Source organism: Periophthalmus magnuspinnatus, chromosome 10 (genome assembly GCF_009829125.3).
Source record: "Periophthalmus magnuspinnatus isolate fPerMag1 chromosome 10, fPerMag1.2.pri, whole genome shotgun sequence".
Classification (NCBI taxonomy): Eukaryota; Metazoa; Chordata; class Actinopteri; order Gobiiformes; family Gobiidae; genus Periophthalmus; species Periophthalmus magnuspinnatus.
The window spans coordinates 6,103,433-6,125,068 of record NC_047135.1 but is presented as its reverse complement, the minus strand read 5'-3'; the positions used below and the strand labels follow the sequence as shown (position 1 = coordinate 6,125,068).

Below are 21,636 nucleotides of genomic sequence, written 5' to 3'. Positions count from 1 at the left end.
GATGCTCTGTTCCACCTTGTGATGTCATGAAGTGGTAGTTTTCAAGTTAACAGCTACAGTACTTTTTACCTTTAGTTCAGCAGAGATTGGCAATTCCATGGCTGAAATTATCCAAATGATTCTAGTGATGGTGTATGAAGTTTTAAAACACAGTGGAGCACTTCCTGTATTACCACATGATGACATCACAAGGTGGAATAGAGTGTTTTCCATTTGAGAGAACTAACTCAGTCCATAACATAGCTTAGAAAATAGCGTAATATCATCCCTTTAAATTCTAATTGCGATGTCAAATGTTTATTTCGTCTATAATAATAATAATAAGAGTTTAATAAAATAAAAGCTCTAACTCAATCCAAGATAAACCACATACGAGCCTCCCCTGCTGTATATAGGAGCAGGGGAGGTCAGACCTTATAAAAAAGAGTAATAACAACAAAATGAAAAGGGAAGCATCTCCTCCACCTACACCGGTGTATCGATTGCCGCTGTTATCGATTACTTACTGTTTAATGAGTGGCAGCTTTGATTGGATTCCAAATAATCAATACCCTTCTGGAGGGAAGGACAACACGCCCACAGAGAGGACACACCAAAGGTCACTGTGTCATGTGACTAGACGCAAGGGTAAACATCATCCGCCAACCATCATTAAGAAGAGCTCTACCAAAGCGTTACAGTCTTTAATCCTTATGCTCAGTTACTAAGGTTTAATACAGGGGTAAATGCTCTTTACAATAATGTTTCAAATGTAGATGAAAATAACAAAAAGTCCATTACTGCCATGTTACCACCTCCTAGGCTGGTCATGATAACAAATTTTGATAAGCAGTATGGTGCTGAGGAAAATAAATGATAAACCATAGTAATATTGAAACAATTTTATGCTACTGACATAATAAACCTGAACCTAGGAAAAACTATTCGAATGCACAATGCTGTAAAAAATAAAATGATCTAAAATACGTACATAGAATGAACACTAGTAGTTAGTTTGTATCTATAATGCACCATAGAAGTTATTTATTCATCCCTCTACAGTTCAAATCTTATTCTAGTACAGAGAAATAACAAAATGTTCCCCACTAGTATAACGAAATGTACCCACAAAAATGATCACTCTACACCTTAAAGGGCCGATATTACACTTTTTTCTGATCCGTGTTATACAGTTGTTTCCTCATCAAAACACATAGAGTTGTGGTTGTTTCATTCACACATGTTTAACGCACACACCTTACGTATTTATTTATTTCTTCTCTCAAACAGAAAACACTCCATCTCGTGATGTCATCATGTTGTAATACAGGAAGTGCTCCACTGTGTTTTTGAACTCCATACACCTTCACTAGAATCATTTGGATGATTTGAGCCCTGGAATTACAAATCTCTAGTGAACAAAAGGTAAAAGGTAGCTGCTAACTTGAATACTACCACTTCATGACATCACAAGGTGGAACAGAGCATTTTGAGCTTTTGGAGATGTAGACAGACTAATAATAAAAGTCAAATCAAACATGTATGAATGAAACAAAAACACAACTCCAGGCATGTTTTTGAGGAGGTAACAACAGTCCATTTTGTGTAATATAAGACCTTTAGGATAATTTAACACAGTATAGAAATGATTGTGAGGTCTACCACCAGCTAGCTAGCAATTAAACAGATAGCAAATCAAACCAACCAATGCAGACCCTGACTCCTCCACACTACTGTAGACTCGTGCGATGCTTCAGGTACTTCCTCTCTGTCACTGCAGTGACAGGCATTCAACAGCCCTGACAAGCATCATAGCAGCACTGTAATGAGACGTGACAGGAGCGCGCCGCCGCCGTTGACAACGCAAACAATATCAACCACACTCGAGGCTCTGTGCTGCTTTTACACTGTCTGTTCTGTACACTGTAGACAAGCGAAATGCACGCTCACGCTGGCAGTCAGGGTAAGGGCACACAGCACACAGAGCAGACTACAGGTAACGCTCGATAAACTATACACAGCCGCACCATTGAATAAAACCACACAGAGCCCTGTGAATACTCTTCTGATCCATAGGTCTCAGAAGGATGAATTATTAGGATGGTCTGTTGCCATAGTGATTAACAATTTAAGATGAAATATTATGTCTTATAATATTTATCTGTACTATATACTTTTAAAGACCCCCACACTACATATCTTCCCCCTCTTCTCTCTCTCTCCCTGTCTTTCTCTCTCTGTCTCCCTCTCTCGCTCTTTCTCTTATCCTCACCCCCTCTCTCTTTGTCTCCCTCTCTCTCTCTTTCCCTTGCCCTCACTTCGCTCTCTCTTTGTCTTCCTGTCTGTCTTTTTCCCTTATCCTCACCTCCCTCTCTCTCTGTCTTCCTCTATCTTTCTCTCTCTGTCTCCCTCTCTCTCTTTTTCTATTGTGCTCACCTCCCTCTCTCTCTGTCTCGCTTTCTGTCTTTTTTCCCTTGTCCTCACCTTTTGACTCTCCCTCCTTGCCGCTCCCTCTCTCTCTTTCTTTCTTTCTTTCTCTCTCTCTCTGTCCACCTCTCTCTTTCCCTTTGACTCTCCTCTTTGCCTCCATCTCTCTATCTCTGTCTTTCCCTCTGCCTACCTCTCTCTTTCCCTTTTACTCTCCCTCTTTGCCGCCTCCTCTGTCTCGTACTTTTTCTCTCTTTCTCTCCATCTCTTTTTTTCTTCTGATCCATGGGCCTCAGAATGATGAAATATTATCATGGTCCGTTGCCATAGCGATTAACAATTCAAAACAAAATATTATATGTTTTAAATGGAACAAAGGCCTCGGAATGTTGCATATAAGAGGAGACAGAAAGCCATGAATGCAACGGACCAACTCTTTTGCTTCTGTAAATATTTGTCTAACCATAGTGGACCAGTGATGATAAAAAGGTCAGTTATAGTGGAGTCGTCATTGATGAAGAAGACGATGAAGAGAAGAATCATAACTCAATGTAATACTAACGGTGCACTACACACTCCATGTATCTGCGTATATGGGCGTCTTATAAATATGTACTCCTCACTGACAGGTACACACCTGTGATCTGAGGTCGCAAATGAACATTTTATTAAGAATGATTCAGGACAGTTAATTAAGAGGTCAGGGGTTGAGTTGTTATGTTGTAATTCCATATTCACTCGTACTGAACCAAGGTACAGAATGTAGTAAACAGATTGTATCAAACATATTTCTTGTACAAGGCTAACATTATAAAACTCATATTTGCGTGTCTGTAATACACAAGCTCCTCGCTGCATTCATCTTCATTGTGCCTTTGCTTTGGGCAGGGGGACACTGTGTGAAGGTCTGTGTCCTGAATGAGCCGCTGTTCTGGTCAAGACAGAAAGTTTTTATGACAGAAAACCTATTTGATTCTGAGATGACCAATGTGATAGAAGGAGTCAAGATCTAATTCATTGTACAACATTTTCAGAAATGTGCTTTAAGTTTTATTTGTGTTGAAATGTTCTGCCTCACAAGGTGGACGTTTAAATGATGAGACTCTGTATAGTCTGTGTGAACATAGTAATCCAGAGTTGCTCTCTGCTATTTGCTCGTAAACAGTGCAATATATATTTTTAAAGGCTTGACTGGGCTGTTGCTCTCTCTGCTCCCTCTCTCCTATTCCTCTCTCTATCTCTCTATTTCCCTCTTCCCCTGTTTCTCTCTTTGTCCTGCTCACTCTTCCTCTCTCTACCTCTCTTTCCCTGTTTCTCTCCCACCCCCTTCTCTTGTTCCCTGTCTCTCTCCTTCCCTCTCCATCTCTCTCTCTGGCTCAGTCTGTTTCCCCTCTCTCATTCTCTCTCTCTGTCCCTCTCTTTCTCTCTCTCTGATTCTCCCCATCCCACTATCTCATTCCCTGTCTCTCTCTCTGTCTCTCGCTGTCTTGCTCTCTCTCTCATTCTCTCTTTTTTCTCTCCCACACCCTTCTCTCATTCCCTGTCTCTCCTTCTCTCTGTCTCTCTCTCTTTTTATCCCCCTATTTCTTTCCCACCCCCTTCTCTCGTTCCCTGTCTCTCTCCTCCCCTCTCCCTGTCTTTCTCTGTCTCGCACCCCCCTTCTCTCCCACCCCCTTCTCTCTCATTCCCTGTCTCTCTCCTCCCCTCTCCTCATCTCTCTGTGTCTCTGTTTCTCTCTCTCTGTGTGTTTCTCTCCCACCCCCTTCTCTCGTTCGCCGTCTCTCTCCTTCCCTCTTCCCGTCTCTCTCTGTCTCTCTCTCTCTGTTTCTCTCCCACCCCCTTCTCTCGTTTCCCGTCTCTCTCCTTCCCTCTCCCCGTCTCTCTCTGTCTCTGTTTCTCTCTCTCTGTGTGTTTCTCTCCCACACCCTTCTCTCGTTTCGTGTCTCTCGCCTCTCCTCTCCCCGTCTCTCTCCATCTCTTTCCGTCTCTCAAACAAAGAGCTGTAGTGTTTACTGTCAGGGAACATTTTTGCATCTTTATCTGCCTGTAATGTCTCCTGGCTGGTTGCTTTCTGCGTGTGACACCAGGAGCACCAAAGCTTCTCGTACTCTCTGCTTGAGTGGCAAAGAGCTGCGAGTCCCAGGATGAGGATTAGATATTGTCATCTTTTATCTCAACGCGTTCCACTGCCGAGCTCTGACACTCTCTCTGGGGCTGCCATTTTCTTTGTGTGTCTAGTCACATGTTACTGTGGATTTTTATATCTACTTTTTGAGACCATTTGGAGCTGAAAGCAGGACTGAGACATGTTCAGGACCCTTTTCCCCGAACGTGTTTTATACCCAAAATTTAGTTTATTTAAAATGACTGTAGTCCCACAGTATCTGAATTGGAAAAAAAGAATGACAGAACATCAAATCCAACATAGTTTCTTTAGCTGAAGGTTTTTGATCACATAAATGTCTATAAAATTTTAAATAAATGTAGTATAAAATGGAAACCTAAGCAAACAGTGAAAAGGCATACGCTTCAAAAATGCAGCAGTGATTTTCTAGTTTGTTTTGGTTGTTTTTTTGCAGTGGACTGTCTCACCTGAGTTTGAACTTTGCAGATATAATTCCTGGGGACAGCTGGGATGGATTTTATTTGACTGTTTTTCCAATAAGCTCATGAAGCTTCAATGGATGAGAAAGGGAGTTATTTGTGCACACTTTGTTCCAGTTAACCTCTGACCGGTACCTGGGAATTTCTTATTAAAACTAGAATTTTATTTTTTGACTGTGCAGGAAATGATGGAAAGATCAGAGGAGGTGAATATTTGTTTTGCTCCTGGTGAAAATCAAAATCCATCCATCGTTTCATCGTTTAACTGACATTTTAAAGTGCGGGCGATGGAAATTTATAATGTAAAAATGCAGGTTTTGGTTGTAATACAGTGAGTTCTTGGGTCTTGTCGCTAATTAATAATAATTAAAAAAAGGCCAGGAACAATTGTACTACGTCTCAAAGTCTAATCTTTTTTTCTTTGGATGCTGAATAATGCATAGAGGCCTGTAGTTTGGAATCTATATAATTGCTAGAATGATTTTTAACAGCTCAAGTTGTGAGAGTTTCCTCGTGAGGATCATTTATCATCATTAGCCTCTGAGCTCTGAGAACACGCACTCGTCACTGAATGCATTTTGTCCATATTGTGCAACTTTCCTCAGACTGCTATACATTAATATGCTAATAAAGTGCAATATGTTAATACAGATAGGCAGCCAATTACATCCTCAATGACATTTGCATACAACACTCTTTTTCTGACAGTTCTGACTCAAATAACTTTTAATGGTTTTGGCTCTTTCTTGTAAAACAACTATTGTCCCCACTTCACACAATAGAGCAGCACTTTGGATTGATTCAAACATAAACAAATATATAATGCTCACATGTTGAGCCTATGAAATATGTAGACGTCTGGCGTGTTTGCATGCAGCAGCTGTTCACCCTGTACGCTTTCCTGTGTCTCCATATGCCTCTCCTTCTTCTTTCAATTTATATTTTATCATTTCAGTCAGTTCATTACCATATTATAATGGCAGCTTAACAATGTGAAAATAGAATTATTGTTCTGCACTCAGAAGTTGTTCCCATCTGGTATTTAATAGACAAGAAATAACATGAAAAAAATGTATATATATATTTAAACGATGTCAGTAATAAGGATTGTTGTGGTAAGGGCTCTAACCCAGTTTAAAGTAAAAGTTATATATTACACAAAATTGACTCTTGTGAGTTTTACCTCATCAAAAACATACCTGGAGTTGTGTTTTGTTTCATTCTTACATGTTTGAGCATGTTTCTCCAAAGCTCAAAATGCTCTGTTCCACCTTGTGATGTCATGAAGCAGTAGTTTTCAAGTTAACAGCTACATTTTACCTTTACTTCAGAAGAGCTTGACAATTCCATGGCTGAAATTATCCAAAATGATTCTAGTGAAAGTGTATGGAGTTTAAAAACACAGTGGAGCACTTCCTGTATTACCACATGATGACATCACAAGGTGGAACAGTGTTTTCTGTTTGGGAGAAGAACTCAGCCTAAATATACAGGGTTTGTGAGTTAAACATGTGTGAATGAAACAAAATACAACTTAGAAAATAGACTAGTATGGGCTCTTTAATTTGGTCATATTGAGAAAAAAAACTGAAAAACTCAATCTTTTTTTTTTTTTTTTTACATTATTTCTATTAAAATATCTGGACACTATTTATCCAGTATCATTTATTGTCTATATTCCAATCCAAATATTGTGATTTACTGTGACCTAGTGCTGTCACAATAGTAAAATTTCTCCCCCCCCCCAAAACATACCATGAAACCACAGTACTTTCATTTATATCACCACGTGGCCTTATATCTGTTTGATCCCTCAGTCGTCCATATTGGTCCTTCAGTGTTTACTAGTCTGATGCATGTCCTCACCTATTTAGGAAAAGGTTCATTTCTGTCCTGTGAATGTGACTTTTAAGTATTGATACCTGCTCAAATGAGTATCTAGTTTTGATACCAGTTTTAATATAATTTAGTATCAGATTTTCAATACTTTGGACAACCGTAATATCAAGAGAGACATCATGCAAGTTCATTTTATGTATGACCTGTATGACTTTAGCTCTTTTTATTCTCGTTCATACAGTCACATCAGCTATTTCTCCCTTTTCTCTGACCATGTGACGTTGATCTTTTGATAAATAACCATGTTTGTATTGCATTACATCACTTTAGCTTCCTTCCAGCACAGCAGTTTTCAGAGGGACCGTTCCTTTGTGTTCACTCGTTCACTTGTGACCAGCCTCTTCCTCTTTTGTTTGCATCTACGGCCTTGTCTAAATAAACACCTCCATTTTGTGTCCTCCTGCCATCCCTGGTTTCTCCGGCACAGAGCCAGCGCCTGGATGTGCCTGATACAGACTATTCTTCATTAGAGAAAGTCCAACAGAGAAATCAGACTTTTGGATTAGTTTTATCATTAAAGAATACGCTCTCCCAGTGGCGCCAGAAAAACACTTAAAACTGCTTTTCAATCAAAATGTGATAGAGTTTGTTCAAATGATGTTGATTCAGGAGGTTGCATAGTCAAAAACAACGACTGGTCAACAATAAGCAATAAGTATATACTTATTTTGAGGAGTTTTATTTATTGTGTGGATGCAGTAGTTTGAGTAAGGACATATTGAGAGTTGCACTATGTGAACTGTTCTGGAGCCTGCTTGTCTCTATTGAGATGCTGGAGCTGTGCCTGGAATATTCCCAAGTTTGGCTTTAAAGGTATTATTAATTTACATGCATTATTCTGGGTGCGGGGGTTACCTCTCCGCAGATCTAGCCTGTAACTTAAAAAAACCTCATGGGCACGCTTCCGGCTCCATCGACTCTGGTTCCGATTCACTTTACATTGAAAAATTGTCCCCTCTCTCTATAACTGTTATATTAGAGTCTATTTTTAGTTTATTTTTAAGTCTATTTTTAAAATTATTTTAAGCTATTTATCTATTATCTTGTTTTATTGCATGTACCATTTTCCTTCTGTTCTTTAACTGTGCGGTGCAATACTGGAATTTCCCCACTTTGGGACTAATAAAGGCATATCTTATCGTATCTTATCTTAACTGCTGCAATGAGCCTCATCATTTTGGTCTTAAAATGTTCAGATGTACCTGCTCTACATGATCTGGTGTTTTTATTTCGCCATTGTGTCCGTAAATCAAGATATGGACATTAATAACAGACAAATCAGGCGCCTTCTTTCCCTCAATGTTGCTCCCACTAGCGTTAGCAACAGATTTTATTGACAGGGAGCTTACTTTCAACAGCCTCGCTCTTGATTGGCTCTTTGGTTGCTATGATACTTGCAGTCGGAATTCCAAATACTCCAAATCCGCCCGTATAACCGCTAGCCTCGATTTGACTGGAGCCGAACGCTGTGGGTGACGTCACATTTTCTTAATCCACTTATTTGTACAGTCTATGGTATCAGTCCAAGACATACCAGCCATTAAACTGAGAAATACTAGTAAGGCTAACTGTGGTATTTTAAAACCATTTACCCTAGAATTGAAATTGAAGAATCCCCCGTGTGACTCCAGACTCCACTTTCCGATAGGCTGATGACCGATAATATCTTGGAGTTTGTAGTTATAATTAGTTTTACAGAAGACAAACTTTTGATTGCAAATACACAGCAACTAGTGTATTGTAAAACTCGTATTTAACGTTCACTTCCAAGCAGTTGCATTTCTCATTCTCAATAAAGTGGAAAGTGTAATAATCATTATTCATTTTATAGCAGCCATAATGCATTGCCTCACAATGGGAACTGGTGGAGGCTGGAGTTACACATTTTAATTAGTTTTTTTATAGCTCAAAATAACACATTCACTGAAGAAGAGATGACGTTTTTGGACTAAAGTCTGTAACTGTAGACTAGTGCGAATATGAATGCATAGTTTATATTGTGATAGATCTGGCAATATAACGCTGGGAGAATAATCAGTGGGATGATGAGCTGAGTGTTTCAAGTATATTTTTGGAAGATCAACAATAACACATGAAGATTTTATTACTGAACAACACTGTGGGTGAAATATATTACGCGTATAAATCAGGGCTTAGACAAAGATAATGATCAAACACGTGCGAGAGACGAGGAGATGGCGCCGAGGTGTTTGAGTGACACATTTCTGCTTATTGTTTGGTTTGTTTGTCAGAACCCGCATATGCATAGTTCAACACTGGGGCATGCTATCAATTATCCCACTCATTTTACTGTATACTCGTGCTCAAAACTCATCTCGTTTGTGGGTTGTTTGTTGGTTTGTCTTGAATGTTTAAAGGTCCTATATTATGCAAAACTGGCTGTGAACTTTAAGCCATGTTAGAATGTTGTTAGCTTCTTAAAAACATACCAGGAGTTGTGTTTTGTTTCATTCACACATTTGAGTAACTATTATTAGTCTGTTTGCATCTCCAAAGCTCAAAATCCCCTGTTCCACTTTGTGACGTCATATAGCAGTAGTTTTCTAGTTAACAGCTCCTTTTACCTTTAGTAGAGATTGAAAATTCAGGGCTGAATAATCCAAAACGATTCTAGTGAAGGTGTATGAAGTTTAACCCTATAGTGTCGGATTCTATTGTCTCCGATAGAGCGCTGTTGCGGACTTTCTATTACCGTAACTCCGCAACCAACTGTGCTCTCATGTACATTTAAACAGCATCTCAAAGCAGAGGCATGGGGCTCTTTAAATACATTACTGTCATCACGGTAATCTGTTTACGTTGTCCCTCGGAGATGACGAATCAGAGAGCAGGTGCCGCGGGGATTTTACCAGTCAGTTATTCAATGCGTCAATGGAAAAATATGGATGGATATGTAAAATAGAGGTAGTATATTGTGATACTTCCCTTAACATGAATTTTATGGCTAAAAAAAGAATAAAAGCCTAGGCGAGATATACTGGTCTATAATGTGCTCCGTCCTTAAAGGGTCAAAAATACAGTGTAGCACTTCCTGTATTACCACATGACCACAAGGTGTTTTCTGCTTGAGAATAGAACTATGCAGGGGCGTGTTAAACTTGTGTGAATGAAACAAAACACAACTCCAGGTCTGTTTGTGATGAGGAAACAACTGTCAGTATCAACCCTTCTGCTGTTTTCCCTATTGTCTCCCTCTTCCTTCCGTCTCTCCTCTCACCTGGGCGTCGGCTTACCTGATGTGACAGCTGACACACCTGGATCCAGTTTCTCTCATTACCTGCAGTATAAGAAGCCTGATTTTACATGCACTTCTTGTTTGCTGTTGATACTTCACAGTTAGTGGACGTGCTCGATGCCACAAAACAAGTTAACTTTTTCACAGGGTTTGTACTACTACTGTATTTCTTTTTCCTGTGTCCTGATAAGCCTGGACAATAAACAGTTGAATTAACGGTTGTGTGCTGCTTTTGGGTCCTAAGTAAAACCGTTCCAGTTGAGCACCAATACTAGCAACACATATTCCATTTTGAAATAGGGCCAATAGTATAATGATCTTGTATCTATGTATGTGTGTGTCCTTTTGACTTTAATACTTCTGAATCAAGAAAACTTTTTTTGCTAAAGTGAAAAGTCTGTACTTCTTCCTCCATTGTTTTGCATACAAGCACAACTAGACATATCACACTGAGGTTTTTGTCCCATGCATCACGGAAAGGGCCTGTCATTGATGTGAAGCTGAAAGTGCAGATCTCCACGGCGACAGAGAGCCGTCCTTCACCTGAACACAACAGAGTCATTCAGGGCTGCGGCCAGCGCTGTTAGACACAATCACCTCAACTCTGACCCCATGCGCTGAAGCACAGCTGCTCTCAACACAAACAGGCTTTAAATAGAAACTGTCCTGAATCCAATACAGCCACTGTGCATTATGCTTTATCACCCATTCTATTGTTTTAAATCAACTAGCTTTGAATAATCGCGTGGTTTTTGTCTATTGTATGCAGAAATTTGAATTTGAATGACTTCACTGGGTAGTAATGGTCTGCAAACAGTTAGAAGAAGGTCTATGAAAAAGTAATTGGGCCATCACTGTCTGTCAGAAGATAACAACACTCTATTGTATTTATGAGGGACTCCTTAATAGACTGCCCAGATGTCTCACTTACTTGTTGAACTTTGATATGGAAACTTTTTAAACACGATCTTATGATTGTCTAAGTGTAAAAACCGACCACACTAGAACTGAAATGTGGAAAAAAAATAAGCTTTTGGTTATTTTGCTTCCCAAAAATGTTTCATTACAAACACATGCAAAACTAAATACACTGGTGCCACTAATGCACTTTAATAATGTGTTGATAAATATGTATACTTACACCTGCTCCTGTTTTAATGTTTTAAATGGACCTCTGTAGTTTTGTTTGTATTGTTCTTTATTGTAACAGGGCTCTCATGAAAAAGAGAGTGTGGTACTCTCATTGGGCTCTCACTGTTTAAATAAAGATAAATGAAATTAAATGAATGCCCAGTACACTAAGATATGATATGTGAAACACAAACAATGCATTAATGCAGTTTAAGCTTCAAATAAATCATACATACTTAACCAATACAAATACTTTCTATTGTATTTTATAGGGGTGTATTTGGAGCACCAAATTCTGGGCTCTAAGTTTAAGCCACAGTTTGGGGAACTACACATTTACATAAAAGCTCTGTGGAGAATGGACTGACAGCTCAAAACAGCGGTGATCAAAAAAAGGTTGTATATACCTTTGTATATTACACTGGCCCAATTAAAGCTCTACATATCTCCCCACAGAACTACGGCACTAATGGATGTGTACTAATACACAAAACTGTGTAAATACCAACATATACTTAACCAACTCTGGATTCATTCATATTTCTGTAATTGTTAACACTAGCAGCATTGCCTGGTAAATCCATCCAGTATGACATCTCTCTAATTTTTGAATACAGATTGACTCCTCTCCTCGTCCTCCATTTCATCTCAAGCCCAGTCAAATGTGATTTTTTTTCAATGACACAGTGAAACAAAGGACCTCATTGGTCACCTATGATTTACAAATAAAATCTAATTTATCAGATGAGTTTAATGCTTCGCTCATTAATTCTGCAGAAATCAGATGTTTTTCACTCCCCTGGTTTCAGATACAAAAGGACCTTGTTTGTCCCTGATTGGCTAATCCACCTGTCAATCACACCCATTTGAAAACGGTGAGATTCACCAGTGACCAGACTCACATCTTTGTAAAGTACTGAAGAAGTGTGTGTTCTGGATCCCAGGGAACTAGCAGCAAATATATCTTTAGAAATGGACAGAACAAGTGGAGCACACTTGAGCGAGGTGGTCCGCTGTTTTACTTACAAAGGGAAGTGAATGTGGCAGCTGCTGTTTACAGAATAGTAATTCTGGTCTTTTGTGAATGTGGTGAAGAAAACATGTCTCTCTGAAGTTCAATTTAGTATCTGTAAAATATGTTAAATAGTCATTTGCTTCAATATGACAAACAATGAAGTGAGAGAGAAAAGCTGCGATATTCAATTATTGTGCCATCAGCGTTTTGATTAGCACTTGTGTCAGCTCTGTAATTATACTCATGATTACCACTGTGACAGGCTAGTATTGTTATGATTACCCTGCCTGTTAGCCTTATCTTTCAGTCCTGCCGCTTCATGTATTAAGGAAGAATAGTTAAAGGTGCACTATGGATCCTTTCTGCCACCCGCCTTTCTCCATGGAGATGTTATTGCTTTGCCTGACATGTTCCACATATTACATTAAAGCAGACCTATTATGCAAAATTGACTTTTTAGAGCTTTTAACCATGTTATAGTTGTTTTCCATTTTCATTTACCCTCTTGAAGTTGTTTTTGGAGTGATTCGGGCATGTTTGAGCACTTAATCGTATATTTTCAAGATGCCATATTTCCAATCAATTAATTTTGGTAATCAGTGGTACACGCAGGATTTGACAGTGTCCCATAGTCATTTTGGCCCAGATGGAACTAACTACTCATGAGTGTGGTCTGTGGCTATCCATAGAAGGGGCCCACAGCTACACGACTCTTCTCAGCTCCCACTGGGCACTGCAGTTTTCTAACTCGCAAATGAGCGGACTTGTTTCTTTTATTTGTTCATAAGTAATTTCAGATGAATACTGTGATTTCAAATGTTCAATTTACAACATAATGACCCACGGGTGTCATAAATTCTAACTACATAGCAGACGAAAGCACAACATGTCTTCTTTAAACTTACCTCTTGCATTTATTCAGTTACAAGTGTTTGAAGAGCAACATCTTAACAAGCTTTCAAAAACACCCATTCTTTTTGCGAGCAGGAGTCTCCTCTCCAAAGATCCGGCCCCAAGTTTGGCTTGGAGGTGTCAGCCGCTTGTTTTCATGAAGATAAATATATCCAATGCCATACTGTGGAATATTCCAGGGAAAGCAATAACAACAAGATAAATGACCAACCTTGACCCAGTATTTGATGTGAATTTTGCATTATGAATACATCTACTGATCATTACTACTTACTTTTTGTCATCTTTCTAAGAATTATGGCTCACGTGGCAGGGTGTTTTTCTTATTCTCAAATGATTGCACACTGATCCCAGCTCCAAACATTTCACTATATTTTTGAGCAAGGCACATCACCCAAAATGAATATGACAAGTGAATGATTGATGGAAGGTAATGGGAGACAGTTGGCACAGACTGGAAGCCAGGTTTATGACATTCAGGCCCAGGACATCGGTGGCCACAGAAGCAACTTGGCAACCTTGAGTATGAATAGTGCTCTAGTGTGGCGCTTTGAGTTCTTGTCAAGTTTGTAAATTGTAATACAACCCAATATAAAATCGGATTTATTAAACTATTAACAAGCAAATAATGCCTTTCAGTATTGCATTGTGGCCATAGACTGTATATATAAATGGACATAGCTAACCTGCTTAGCCCCATGTTCCAAATGGTAAGTGATCATGGGCGGGCTTCCGGCTCCATTGACTCCAGTTCACTTTCTATTGAAAAACGTCGTCCCTGTCTCTGTAACTGCTGCTGTCAGGTTCGTCATTTTGTTCTTAAAATGTTCATATTAACCTGCTCTACATGATCCTGGTATTTATATTTTGCTATTGTGTCCATAAATGAAGATATAAAAACAAATAATAGACAAATCAGGTGTCTTCTTTCGCCGAGGTTGCTCCTGCTGGTGTTAGCAACAGGTTTGATTGACAGCTCCCTGCTAAACCAGAGTTGCGGGTGGTAAGCTACATTCCACAGTCGAGCTCTGGACTAGTTCTTTGGTCACTATGATACTTGAAGTCAGAATTTCACATGTGGAACTCGGCTCCAGATTTTCCCCTTTAACTGCTAGCCTCAACACTCACTTAGTCCACTTCTTTATACTTGTTTTTGTGTTGATCAAAAGTTTGTTGTTACAGTCACATTGTGCAGGATTAACATAAACACATCTGTCTTGTGATCTGAAATATATAATATGTTCATAATGGAAGATGGATAAATGTTCTAAACCCACGCAATGACATGTGTCTACTCAGTAAATACAGTTACCTACAGACAGAGACAGGGCAGTGTTGTTTTTTCATATAAGCAGGTTCCCTTTAACAAAGCACTCGGTGAAAGGTTAGCGGTTTAAAATGTCACAGCATGACTTTCCATCTTAATTCTCCATTTCCTGCTGCTGCCCTCCTTAGCTCGCTCGTGCTGTAAAGGCTTATTAAACAGAGAGTCTTGGGGATTTTCCTTTGACACAAATATATGACACCGCTCGACCACAACAAGAGGTGAGGCCACACATGGCAAAGAGGGCTGTTCCACTGCCCTTCATCTGTGACATTTACAAAGGTCAAGTCAGTGTCACAAGAGCAGATGTTAAATGCAATCTGTGTAGTTAATCCAACTCTGATGTTGTGAAAGTGGCAAACACTTAAGACAATATAAGTAAGTCTTGTACATTTCTGGAGCTCTGCAGGTTATTATTCTATTAGAATTATATAAGAAAAGTTTTATTCAGTCCAAGTTATTTTTGCTTTGATTGGATGAAATCTATTCGTGCTGCACTGCTTTGTATGAATAATTTGTTCTCATCTGATCAGGGAAGCTCTGATTGGCTGTTAAATTATAGCTGCTCGCAAAAGTTAGTACTTAAGAAAACTGAATCTTTTTGAAATCCACATAATCTGCATCATATGATATGTTTAGTGAAGCAAAGGCACTTGCTGATCAGACAGCTAGGAGTTTAAGGTAATCTCAGAGTGAGCTGGTAATCTGGTTGAATCAAACGTTTTTGAAAAATCCATATCCTATTGATGAGTGAGACTGAAACTGTGTGTAAACAGCCCAGTTGTGAAACCAGATCATTCTGCTGTAGCTATTGTTCTTGTGAAAACGTGAATTAAACCTTGTATGAAATCTTTTGTACTTTGAAATACTTAGTTATAAGAATAATGTAGACTGTACAAACTGCAGATAATGGCTCTCATTCAGACTTTTTGAGCATGAATGAGAGCAAAAGTGAATCAATGTTACATAAAAATGAGATTTACTTAGTAGACAGACTTTTCCAATGTCACTAGTTAATCGAAAAGTGATGCCACAAGCCTCTTATTTATGAGTTGTTTTACAGAGCACTGATGCGGTGTTTGAGGGGGCTGGTGCCGGCCCACCAGACTGAGGATAATCCTGGAGGGATGGAGGGCTACACTATGTCCCCTGGAGGTCTCATTAGATTCTTTCTGGGGTTTGTTGTTCAGACACTGAAAAAAAGAAACACAATGCATCCCTAGTGTTAACAATGTGAAGGTGGCACTGGGAAGCCTACATTTTACAAAGACCCATTAGGGCCACAGAACCTACCTACCTAATGCTCTAGTGTCCTCTATGTTTAAATACATACTTTATTGTTTATTCTCATTATAGTCATCAAGCTGGTTATGTTTTTACTGGTGATTTGTGTTCAAATTTGCAACATTATGGAATTTTGAACATTCCAAAAATGAGTTCCAATTTTTAGTACAGGACTTGAGGATAATATAAATGTGGGTTAAGACAGTGTTTTTTCCCCATTGAAGTGCCTTTAGTTTTTATTTTATTTTTAGTTTACATGTTTAATTCATCCTAGGACCTGACGAACACATTTTGGGTTGTCTAGGCCACAGTCCATTTTCTTTTCTCTACAAGGTCCTGCTGTCCACATATGAGGTCAGTATACTGCCACTTAGTGGTGACAGAAGAGTATAACACATTATAGTTAAGATTCAAGATGGACTTTGTTAAAGGTGTATGTTTTCAAAGCAGCACTTCAAGCAGCCACACTGTCCCAAGAGGCACGATTGTTGTTTCTCATTTTGTTTTTACAATCAGGAAAAATGTTGCTGTGTTTAGGCACTTAATAAATAGTTTTATTTATTGTGTTCTATCAAAATGATTAAAATGTACAACAAATATCCTCATAATGTAAAAAGATAATTCTTTGTTTTTATAGTCATCAGCCCAAATAAAAATAAATAATAATAAAGTATGCCATACAAGAGTTCTGTTCCTAGGAGTAATAATCTTCTATATTTATATAGACTGTCTCACACTGAGGATGTGACTGTGTTAATGTGTTTAAGATGGAAGCATGAGGAAGATGAAGTGACGGTGAGTTCTCACTTAGCTGCTGTTCAAACAAAAGTCTATGTAAAAATATCTCCCACTGAAACTGGAAACCCAAATGACTCAGTTAATTGTGATCACAGTTTATATGTAGCGTTAATAATATGCAGTAGTACAGTCAAGCAATAAAAGTGTGTTTTATATTTTATGTACATTTAGGGCCAATTAGGGCTATTCTGAAAGTTACCTCTATGGTTTTATAAATCCCTCAATACAGCATGGCTACTATTCCACTTTTTTTTCTTTTTTTTTTTTTAAATAAAGTGAAACAAACTTAATATCATGAGATTGTTAAATATCATGTTTTTGTAAAAATCCTCAAAGTTTTGGCCAGGGACTTGAAAACTGTGTTGTTGAGACGCCTGTAGTAAAATCCTCAATGTGAGTGTATTAAACCCATTCAAAACAGTTAAAAAAATACTGCAGTATCTATACCCATGCCCTGACTGATATGTACGTTCAGTTTAAGGAACAAAAGCCATGTCTCCCTCCAGCAAAACCAAGAAAAAGAAAATTATAGCAACAAATTTAGCTTTGTTTGTTTTGTCTCATCTCTTTTGTTATAATCATCAGCTCTGAATATTTACTAAAACAATTTTATGCTGCTGTGCAAATTGTACTAATCCTTTGTGCTTTTCTTAAGTCTAATACCACTGAGAGAAGCTAATTTGTCTGATTTGCTGACACAGGTGCAAATGAACTAAGCTGTGTCTTATCTTATCTGCCTTAGCACAGTAAGAAGTAAAAAGGAATGGACTAAAAACTGTATGGCTGCTGCAGCTGCTGGGGTGAAGAAAGAGGTGCTAGTTGTAGAGGTGCAAACGATAAGCAGAGATAAATGGGAACCGAGTCTTAGACAAAGTCCTTTAATGAGCCCATGATGGAGCGATGAGGCAGTGTAATGCAGTGGTATCTGTCTCCTGCTGCAGTCCATGTTTCCTCAAAGAGACAGATGACAGAGGCTGGCTCTGATTGGTGTAACTCTTGCTCAAACACTTATTATCTCTCCACCTGTGATAGACATAAGGGAAGCGTTATGAAAACTAATGAAAGTTTTCTGGTTGAAAACTTTGATCTCGGTCCCCTGTGCAGTTCATTTGGGATTCTGTTTGGCGTGTTTGAATTCACTAAGCAAAATATGGAAGACGGGGTGGGTGAAATTGACATAAATCTCAATGTATGTTTTTTGCATTATCTTGATAACAATAATATTCAAATATATATATATATATATATATATATATATATATATATATATATATATATATATATATATATATATATATATATATTAATATTTTATAATATAATATATTTTAATAATGCATCAAAAATGTGCTGAAATCTGCCTGGAAGTGTCTAAATTGAGGTTAAAGTATCATACAAAACAAGAATGGATCATAAAATTAACAACATTGCAGAAATACCACTTTACCCTTATTTTTTTGGAAGGGCTTTATCATTTTAATTTTAGAGGAAATACTCCATATTCAGATTTTGTATATCTCCATCACTTCTGCAATATCTGCACTTTTATCTGGAAGTGGCCCAACTTGTAGGTGCTCTAAATCAAACCCGCCTGTGCAGTGTTACATAATGTAGTAAAGCAGATCTGAAGTAAGCAGGTGGTAAAAGTCAAAATTATTGTATTATTTTAGTAGTTTCTGGAGGCTACTTCAAAAAAATCATTAAAAAGCTGTATGTTGAATAAATGGGCCCAAAGAGCACTCTAAACTCTTAGAAGTAACAATGTGCCCTAGATGTCCCTGTTCTTTGCTGCCTTGCATAATTAAGGTGCCTAATGAATGCTAATACATGGATTCAATTAATGCAGTTTTTGGACAGTGTAAGAAAATCATTGTATTTGGCCGAATATGATTATAAACTTTTTGGTAACCTTTCATAATGTCTTCATAAGAACTGCATTTATGACTATAATATTAAAGGTTCAAATCTCAGGAATTAGAAAAAAAAAGATGTTTATGTATTACCGGTTAGTCGCATAGACTGTATAAAGAAGTGAACTAAGTGAGTGTGACGCCACCCACAGCGTTCAGCTCTAGTCAAATAAACCTCATCAAGGCTAGAAGTTATAGGGCTGAATTTGGAATAGAGTTCCATATTTGCAACCAAAGAGCCAATCCAAGCTGTTGAAGGTAGCATTCCTTCCCATCTGCACCATTTAGCAATGCTGTCAATGAAACCTGTTGCTAACACTAGCAGAAGTGACCACAGGGACAGAAAGCGCTTGATTTTTCTGTCATTAATGTTGTGAGTGTTGATTTACGGACAAAATAGTGAAATACATACCCCAGGATCATGAAGAGCCGCTTCATATGAACATTTTAAGACCAAAATAACGAGCCCTACAGCAGCATTTACAGAGAGAGAGGCCACAGTTTTTCAACAGAAAGTGAATTGGAGTCAATTGAGCCATAAGCGTGCCCAGGTCAGCTATGTCCATAAGTGATGGGACTTTCAGCTCTTATGGAATCCAAATCTTTTGGATCAACTTATTTCAAAGCTGTTCAAAAGACTCTTTTACTATTTATTTATACGACAGAAGTCAATGTGAAAGCTCATTTTATTTACAAACTCATCACACACTGACCAGACTGAGTGTGTTTACCCTTTGGAATTATGCATTATCTAAATAAAACGTTGTACTACAATAATAGTAATTAAAAATCAAACTATTATTATGATGCCAAATATGTTTTTTGTGAACAAATCTCTCTCTCATGTTGCCTGCCCTGCTTGTTGTGATAAAATGCATATACACTAGAAAGACAAATGAGAATCTGGTTCCAATCGTCCACGTTACAGAACCCTTGAAAAGAGCCTACGTGTTTATGTCCATGTATACTATATATACAGTCTTATACAAAATCCTTACTTTACAATCCACATCTTATGGACTTGTTCTAAAAATTACAAAACAAAGTTGAGTTGTGGTTATTGGAGAGGTTTACTAAAAAAGGACTAGCTGCATGGAGCCAATCGCTGTGATGTAATTCACCCTTCTGTTCCATAGCTTGTTTTTGTTGGTAGATTTTCCATTATTACATTTGCAGTAACTTTGAAGCCTTTACATATTTACCCAGTCCTGATGTAGTGGAGGATTCTTAGAGATGTGTTGCTTTTTTGAAGTCCAACAGACAAACCCTACACAGCAAACAGTCCGTGTGATTTCATTGCATTACTGGCTTGAATACACTTCTATTTATCACTGTCCAGCCTCAGATTCATCATTATTTGTGAATGGTGCTCATTATATCCACTGTCTATAGCAATTAGCATCACCAACACTTCATAATATTTTACAGTCCTGCAATCGCCATGTTTAGTTTAGTTCAAGAAAATGGCTATTATTAGATTCTTGGCAGGCAACACATTTTAATCTAATCAAATCTGTCGGCCCATTTTGCAGAAAAGAGTTTTTTTTTTAATTCACAAAAAGTTAATGTAGTTAGTCAGCTGTTTAATGAGCACTTCGAGCAAGCACAAACTGAAAATGAATGTTATTAAGCATAAAATGCATGGAGGAATGTGAAATGAAGGTTACTGAGATATTGACCTGGAGGGTAGCACTGCCAAAAGGTTTTGATTACTGTACAAATGATAATAAGTAGATCTCGGATACAAGCGGCCGAAATGGGTTTCCTCCGCAGAGTGGCTGGGCGCACCCTTAGGGATAGGGTGAGGAGCTCGGTCCCACGGGAGGAGCTCGGAGTAGAGCCGCTGCTCCTACACGTTGAGAGGAGCCAGCTGAGGTGGCTCGGGCATCTGCTCAGGATGCCTCCTGGACGCCTCCCTAGGGAGGTGTTCTGGGCATGTCCTACCGGGAGGAGGCCCCGGGGAAGACCCAGGACACGCTGGAGGGACTATGTCTCTCGGCTGGCCTGGGAACGCCTTGGGATCCCACCGGAGGAGCTGGAGGACGTGTCTGGGGTGAGGGAAGTCTGGGAGTCCCTGCTTAGACTGCTGCCCCCGCGACCCGCTCCGGATAAGCGGAAGAATATGGATGGATGATAATAAGTAAACTGATTAAAAACACAAAGTGTGAACAAGCCAGCTGAGCGAGTCCCGTCTTCTCGGCATATGGGGCCATTGTAGGTTCACTGCTTGTCTGGTAGGCATGAGTCTGTTTGGCTGCGTCTGTTGGCCACACTTGCAGAAGCCACTCATGGATACATACGAGAGGTTGATTGTGTGACTATTCTATGTGACCTGTTTATTATGAGCAGACACAACACTGTCAGTAGAAATCTTGAATGATGTAGAGGAGGACGTGTGTCTCTTATTCACGTGGAATGTCTGCCATACACCATTTCCTCTCACAATCAGATTCCTATTCAGTTAATTTCTCTCTTCATTTTTGCATTCACAATGCAATATGTGAAGGTTTGATATACATCACACATGTTATTATCAGTGGTGTTACCTTTTTTGCTCTAGTGCTCCCTTGGGTTCTTCTGCTCGGTGCTGCAGGCTGCAGGCTTCATTGAAATGCCGAGCACTGTCCTGGCACAAGCTTATTAAACTTCTCATTTCTTTTTCAAACTGTCAAGACTCAAAGTGATCGCTAATGTTAAAAAGCTGCCCTGAACAACAGAGGCGGAAGAGCGATGTTGAGCTAAAGCATATGGGTTTAACGGTACTTCAGTGTCACTTTTATTTTGTCAAGTTTCCTAAAAAAGAGGGCTTTAGGTTGGGTTAGTTATCTGACTTGTCGTATATTTTTAGAAACATATCTCTTTACGCAGTAGTGAAACTGCACAACCCAGCTTTACATTTACAGCTGGACAGGAAATATATTAAAGACAGTAATTATTAACCATTTATAAACAATGCATCCAATAAAACCCATACAAACTACACCTAATACTACCATGTGTGGCAATCAAGGGGTTAACAAGTTGGCACATCAGTAGAAAATAAGTGTTGCAACAGCGCCACCCCAAATCTAGTTTGGGGAATAAAACCTAAGTATAT

At 38.7% G+C, this 21,636-nt stretch overlaps 2 protein-coding genes across 2 annotated transcripts in view; both read left to right on the top strand.

Moving 5' to 3' along the window:
- Positions 1-219: 219 nt before the first annotated feature.
- The window catches only part of LOC117377603 (protocadherin alpha-C2-like), a 159,887-nt gene continuing 138,470 nt past the window's right edge, over positions 220-21,636 (top strand). The window contains exon 1 of the mRNA XM_055224966.1: positions 220-230. The gene's annotated coding sequence lies outside the window, so the exon portion shown is untranslated. The remainder of the gene's footprint in view (positions 231-21,636) is intronic.
- The window catches only part of si:ch73-233f7.1 (uncharacterized protein LOC100537710 homolog), a 112,390-nt gene continuing 112,068 nt past the window's right edge, over positions 21,315-21,636 (top strand). The window contains exon 1 of the mRNA XM_033974410.2: positions 21,315-21,327. The gene's annotated coding sequence lies outside the window, so the exon portion shown is untranslated. The remainder of the gene's footprint in view (positions 21,328-21,636) is intronic.